The sequence below is a fragment of the Littorina saxatilis genome, linkage group LG14, assembly GCF_037325665.1.
Source record: "Littorina saxatilis isolate snail1 linkage group LG14, US_GU_Lsax_2.0, whole genome shotgun sequence".
Taxonomy (NCBI): Eukaryota; Metazoa; Mollusca; class Gastropoda; order Littorinimorpha; family Littorinidae; genus Littorina; species Littorina saxatilis.
In genome coordinates, this window is record NC_090258.1 from 8,572,563 (window position 1) to 8,580,062 (window position 7,500).

The 7,500-nt window shown below is 39.1% G+C and overlaps 1 long non-coding RNA gene across 1 annotated transcript in view; it reads right to left on the minus strand.

Annotated features, from left to right (window-relative positions):
• Positions 1-5,968: 5,968 nt before the first annotated feature.
• Positions 5,969-7,500, minus strand: part of LOC138946645 (uncharacterized) — an 8,910-nt gene continuing 7,378 nt past the window's right edge. The window contains exon 4 of the long non-coding RNA XR_011449387.1: positions 5,969-6,059. This is a non-coding gene — a long non-coding RNA (uncharacterized lncRNA). The remainder of the gene's footprint in view (positions 6,060-7,500) is intronic.

Below are 7,500 nucleotides of genomic sequence, written 5' to 3' on the forward strand. Positions count from 1 at the left end.
CCTGTGAAACACCAGGAACCCAGTACCTCTGAGCTATAGAGGATACTGTTATATTTTGTGCTTACTGAGAGTATCTTCCCTTTCTATTATTGCTGTACTTCCTGCAAGATGGATACCCCAATACAATGTTGAAACTGAACTACTTCTTCTGAGTCTGCAATGAGCGTGAGTGAAAGACACACGTAAAACAACATGAACAGTAAATAATAACATCACAACAGTGTAAAAAACAAACAGACTCTCCACCCAATACAGAATCACATTTTAAAAATAGAACGCTAAAACACTGCTAAGGCCTGGCGCTCACCTATGTAACTTCAGCAGGACGTAACTTCAGCAGGACAGACGACGCACTGCAGACTCAGCCCGCTACACGTTGCGTGAAAGGAAAACAGGCCAAGTACTCGTCATGATCCCTATCGCCTTATCAATAATAATTATGCAGTGTATCGTCTGTGCCGCTGAAACTGCGCAGGTATATTCTGCCCTTGAGGCATTCCTGCTGTGTGTTGTAATCCATTCAACCCCCAAACCCCCATCTACCTTCTCCTGTTGTTGAAATATAACCCGGTATTCGTCTGTTGTTGTACAAGCTACAAAACACAGGGGGATTATAGACTGAACTATTACAATTAATTTAAGTTATTGATACATCACAGTGCGCTAAGAGATTTATAGAGCAAATCGAGAAAATGAATTATTGAACGAAGCGCAAAGCTCTGAGTTCTATAATTATTTTCAAGATTTGCTCTATAAATCTTTTAGCGCACTATGATTGTTTCAATAACGATATTGTCAGTAACAACAATAGATTAGAACGTTTGAAAAGGCACATTTTTCCTCCAGCGTTTGGATAAATTGTGGACAGGTCGAGTTAGATCTACTTGTGTGTGTGTGTCGGCTTTGCACATTTCGGGGGTATTGACGGTTTCATCGCCGACCATGCATTTTACGATTTGATTACCCTCTGTACCGTTTTATTGATTAGCAACTAACATTAAGAGTTACAATTGTGGGAAATGTACCCGTTAGCATTGTCATGATGTCATGCTGTCCATACACTCATAACTACTGAAACGGGACGGGTCCGTTCAGGTTTAGAACTTTAATTTCAACTCATCAGGATTCAAACATGTCTTCTAGCCGCCATGCGCTAGCTCCCTCTCTCTCTTAAAGGGTACGGACGTGCCCTGCGAGAGCTGCGGATTTCGATGGAATTTACCTAGTTAACTGTGCTTTAAGTTCCAAAAATTGCTGTGCATCAGATATTATAGAGGCGATGGCTCTGAGAGATTATTTCAAGGAAAATAAGATGACAGACGAATATAAACAGCAGAGGAATGAGGTGTTAAACCGTGTGAGACAATCAAAAACTGGTTACTTTGATAAATTGATTTCCGATAAGAAAGATACTGCAACAATTTGGCGGGCAGTAAATGAAATCCTTGATAAATCTAGGAAAAAGTCAACTGCTAATCTAACAAAACTATCTGCGGAAGAATTTAATAATCATTTTATATCTTTAGCGGATAAATTGAAGGCTTCTGTGGCAGAAACATATTCTTCGGATACGGATAACTGTTTTGAAAAATTGGACGAATACTGTCAGCGGAACAGAATAAACAATGAAGCGTTTATCATTCCTCCGTTTGCAGTTCATGAGGTCGGAACATTTATTGAAAACCTGGAGAATAAAAAGTCCATGGGTCCTGATAAAATACCCGTGAAGTTATTGAAGCTTTCTCTACCGTATATTGTGGATTCGCTCACGTTCGTATATAACCTTAGTATTGAGCAGAACTTTTTTCCGTCTAAATTGAAAAGCGCAAAAGTCATACCCCTTCCCAAATGTAAAGATCTCTCAGACCCAAGTAATTTCAGACCCATTTCTTTGCTGCCTGTTTTGTCAAAACCATTAGAACGGCATGTGCACAAGCATCTTCTTGCTTACATGGAAGAACACAAAATTTGTTCCATCAGTTTCAATCCGGTTTTTGGTCCAAGCATTCTTGCCACACAGCTCTTACGTCTTTCTGTGAAGCTTGGCTGTCAGCAATGAACAAGTCTGAAGTTACAGGAGCATTGTTTTTGGATTTTAAAAAAGCATTTGACTTAGTCGATCATTCCATATTGTTGAAAAAATTACACTATTATTTGAGAAACGATTCGGTCTGTGACTTCTTTAAATCGTATCTTGCTGACCGGACGCAATATGTCACTCTACAATGCCAGAATTCGTCTACTGCACTAGTAAAACATGGCGTCCCTCAAGGGTCTGTATTAGGACCTATTCTCTTTTGTATTTACGTTAATGATTTGCCTTTACATGTATCGGATGATAAAGTCAAATGCGAGTTTTTTGCAGACGATTCATCTATTCATACCAGTAACACCTCGTTGGAATCAGTAAATTCTTCCCTGAAGAACACTTTGGACGAAGTTGCGAAATGGTGCACATCAAATGCCATGATACTGCACCCAGAAAAAAACTAAAAGCATTGTTATTACCACAAGACAAAAGCATCAGATAAGTCCTCTTAAATTACAACTGTCCTTAGGTACAACTCAAATACAGCAAGTTAAAGAACATCGCATACTTGGTGTAACTGTCGATGAAGAAATGAAATGGCAAACACACATAAGCAACCTCTGCAAAGTGTTATCAAGGAATTTGTATTTGTTGTCAAAACTCAAACATTATGCGAAGTCTGAAACATTAAACATGTTCGTTCATGCTCCTATAATGCCTCATATTAATTTTGCTTCGACATTGTGGGATGGCTGCAGTGATGTTCACTTATTGAAACTCAATTCTTTGTACCGTCGTGCTGCAAAACTTATCCTGTATGAATCGCACATGTCTACAGAAATGAAGTTAAACAGCCTTAATTTCCTTCCCCTAAAAACCCACCTTGCATACAATAAGGCTGTCTTTATGTATAAATTAGTTCATGGTGATGTGCCCAGTTTTTTGCAATCCTATTTTACACATGTTACGAAGAGGTCTGGGTCTCAAAATTTACTTCCTCCAATTCCTCGTATAGATCTTTATAAATCCAGCTTAGCTTTTTCAGGATCATCTCTGTGGAATTCTTTGCCAATAGAAATCAAACGATCCGCATCCTTAAAGGCCTTTAAAAGGCAGTTGCACACACATTTGATCACACTATAAACTGCCCCTGATGTTTAGTTTCCATTGTGTACTCGGATAATGTATGCAATGCTCTTAAGTGTTTGTTTGTTTTTTAAATATTGTATATGTAGTTAATCTGAATGTGTAATCCCTCGTCCCCGGCCCCCTCCCCCTTCTTCTTGAAACTTTAGCTGCCTGTATATGGCCCTGTTCGGCAATACATTGCTGTACTTTTTTTTAAGAAATTTTAAAAAACATTTACGTTTGTTTGTGTCTGGTTTTGTTTTATATGACTTTGTGAGTCTAATATTTTTTATGTTTATACTCGACCATTATTTTGATGTTTTATTAGTTTGATACTTTGATGAGGTATGTGCGCAGTCTTTGCTTTTGTTTACAATTATTCTCTGTATATGTTCCAAGGACAGGTTGGAAGATTAGGCTAAGCCTAAAACCTTTATCCTTATGTAATAAAGTTCTGAGTTCTGAGTTCTGAGTTCCCTCTAGAGTGCTGGGCGGAAACACGTGACATGTGAATAGAACAAACGTATTGTCTCGGCGAGCCATGTATGATACAATGACAAGCATACAGTTTCACTTAAGTATTAATTATTGGTATAACAAAAAACATGTGTCGAAATGTTCTATGCTCCCCAAAACATGAACGACCCCCAAGCAACTGAGTGGCGTCCCCTGATGTCAAACGACTCAAAGTGACAAGTGGGTTCCCTCATTCGCAAAGAAATAAAGTTGGCATGTTATTTCTCGCAATGTACCTGCATTCCTCTGGGAGGTTGGTGCTATGATTACATGGCAAGAATGTTTTGAAGCCTTAGCGTGTTCTGTTTACATCGTAGTTGTCTTGAAATATGCAAAAACCGTTCATTTCAGTCCTGAACTGATAGTGTCGTCTGCTACATATACAAATCAGTCGACTTCCAAATGCTGCTTTGTCCAGCTCGAACTCTGTCAGAAAAAAACCTTCTGTTTTTCGCCGCGGGAAATTTTAAGGTCAAGCATCATTGTTTGGTAATATGGAGACGATAAGCTACATAATGCCACTACCACAGCGGATGAGAAGAATGTTCGGAAGTCAAAAGAAGAAGCACAGATTTGTGAAGGAAATCACGAATAACACTGTAACAGGCAAAGTTTGACAGTGATATCCTCCACGCTTTTAGAGCGCTAACCAGAGATATAGCGTGACATAGCAAAGTGTGTGGCACGCACTGTGAGTTCAGCTCACTAACCGGGCATAGTGGAGGTTGTAAATCGCAACAAGGGTATTTTTACACTTTACCACTGTCCTTGGACATTGAGGGGTTGTCCAAGTAATCGGCCGGGAGGGAGGAAGCACGGATAGATGCGACAGGAAAGCACTTAACAGGTAAATGGAATAAGCATTTGAATATCGCTAGAGTGTTTATCGCATAAGTTGAATCGACTAACACTGTAAACTGTAAACATAGCAGACAGATATCTAAGACAAGATGTCCGCTATTTATGTTGTGCAGTGCGTCGTATAACCGGTCTGAGAGGGAGATAGCGGCCAGATGACAAGTGTGAAGGATCTGAGAAGCCGCCGAAGTATCATAACTCTAGACCAGCATAGCTGAAATTCGACGGGATTTCGCGAAGTTATTGCAAGGTTATGGTTGTCCGTATAGTTGGACCATAGAGGTCACAGGACAAAAGGAACTGAGAAGACCGTGCCGAGGTCGCCAATGGAAGGAATTAGTATTCAGATACATTCCCTAGTGAACGGCCATAGACGCTGTGTAATTCTGTGTATGAACAGAGTTAAAATATGTCTATAAGATCTTAAGTACATAAGATATAATGAGTGTTTAGTAGGCAGAGCAGACGGTGATTTGAGTCTGCCGGAATATGAACTGCAACTGTTTTTCTGAATACACACGAGCCATGATTCGATACCAGTAAAGTAGATATCATGTGCCTGTGAGTTCACAGACTGTTGTGTATTTCTCTACATTATAAGTGAAGGGTAGAGGGTTTTGTTAGTGAAATTGTGCACGGGATTGTAATCTCGCTTTGTTTTTGCATCCAAACCTGTGAGTACCCAATTTTTGAATACCTAACATTTATGTTCATGATTGTGTGTATTTGTGTGTATGTTTATTGTAACTGTATAATACAGTGGAGGGAACCTACATTTGGAGTTGTGTTTGTTCCTGTATGATAGCGTACTAGCGCATTTGCATTCATTCACAAGATTACAGATTCACTGTGACACAGGCGCATGAAATCTGTCAGGAAAAAACACTTCTGCTTTTAGCCGCGGGAAATTTAGTGTCAAGCATCATTTGGTAATGTGGAGATAAGATGCATGTCACTAACACGGAGGATGAGAAAAATCTTCTCAAATTAAAAGAAGGGGCACAGCCTCGCTTTGGAAAAGGGCGGAAGAATACGTCTATGTTAAAGTTAGCGCGCTCCAAGAGTGCGCTAACAGTTTCAAGCGCATTGCCATTAGCCAATCAACTGTTTCACATCAGTCACGTGACACCAGTACTTACTGACAATTAATGTTAATATGCATATATTTATTGATTTATTTATTTCTATCTGTCTTCGCTTTTTCTCTTAATTCATTTACTGTTCAGTCTTCTTCTCGTTAGTTTCTTTACTTTTCAGTTAACATTTATTCGTTCATTCATTTCATGATTTATTCATTTAACTTTGAAAAACTAATTCAAATTCATCAACCCATTTTTTTCTGTTGTCCCTTTCCTTTGGTGTCAGAACCGTGCACAGCTTTTCAAGTTTTACAAGTTTTTTGTTGTTGGTGTAATACCAAAATAAAAGTAAATAGAAAATGAAGAATAATATGAGATTGGTACCTGGGTTTAATATCGGTGATCTCCACTCTCCGGAGACCGGACTCGCCATTAAACACCTCCGCCATCTGAAAGAGTCAACTTAGTACAGTAGCATCAATTTACTAACCGCAAAAAAAACAGGTAAAGAAAATACAATACTTCCCCAGAGATCGTTGTGTTTGGTGTCTATTCGCTTCTAAATGTCTTCTTGCATGACACTGACAATGACGATAAAAATAACAATTATATAATATACACGAGGGCAGTAGAGCAAGCAGAGGCTTGCTTTTTTACTGGCCATCTTCCTGAATAATGACTACTTTATTATGGCCAAAGAATAAACAGACACAGAGAACAATTGTCGAGTGTTTTAGGATACACTGAAGTTCGAACAAATATTATAGATGTACACAAAATGCATTGTATAGGGAAATGGTGCGAGTTAATTTGTGGTGTGTAAAGTATTCAAGAGCAGATTGCACGGACACAATGAGCTGACATAACACCATGTGGTAAAACAAAAGAAGAAAGGTGGGATGGTGGAGAGCCAGAGACAGACAGATACGTAGAGGTTACATGCCGAGTCTCAGTGATTATTAAAAATAATGGTCGAAGTTGGCGGATCATGAAAAATGCGAGCTTTTTCATGACCGCGAACTGAGACCATAATTTTTAATAATCACTGAGACGAGGTGTGTAACCTCTTTATTCCTCCTTTCTTCAGTTATTCAAAGAAAACAGGAGTTTTTGTGCGAAAATTTGATCGAATCCGAATCACTCAACCAGTCAACCTGCGCAGGCGATCGATTAATGCGCGGTTGTATAGTTCCGTGCAAATCATTCCATTCTGTTAACACTTCTTGTCAGTTTCCCTGTTTTAGACTAAAATCAAGTACACAGATATGCTGTTATTCTGCTGTGGCGGTAAAAGCAGATATTGTGTGTTCTGTTTATGTTTTAGTATCGTTTACGATAATGTTCTTTCGTCAAATGGGACTAGCAGACGAACTTTTGCACCCGTGTTCCAACGTTAATTACTGTATGAAGTTCAGTTTTCTGGGGAAAATAGTGTATGAAACCGCTTTATGTTGTTTAAATTGATGAGATGTGTGCATTTGGTTGCGTGTGATCTGTTTATAAAATGAAATATTGTTGAAAACTGACCGTCGGATTGCAGTCAGTGTTGTCGAAGAAACTGCGTTAAAAGAAGGGGAACTACTCTTGTCGGCAAGAGTATGAGTTACTTGCCTTGGGAATTTGCTTGTGATGAACGGTGTGTGCACGGCAGATCTAGATTCAGAAAACAACCGAACTCATGGATTTTATATGGAGATTCATGTGTTCAGGCCTGTAGTTGTTAATTTAAATGCGGTATGTTTGTATTGTTTGCTCCAGAGATGTATATTTCGTACGTATAGAGCGTTCGGAACTTTTCAGTCGCAAAAGTAGTACCAAAACAGAACAGCTTCTCAACCCATTGCACTATCGAGGATTCAGGCTGTTGCTGGCTCGTTATTTGTTTGGTTG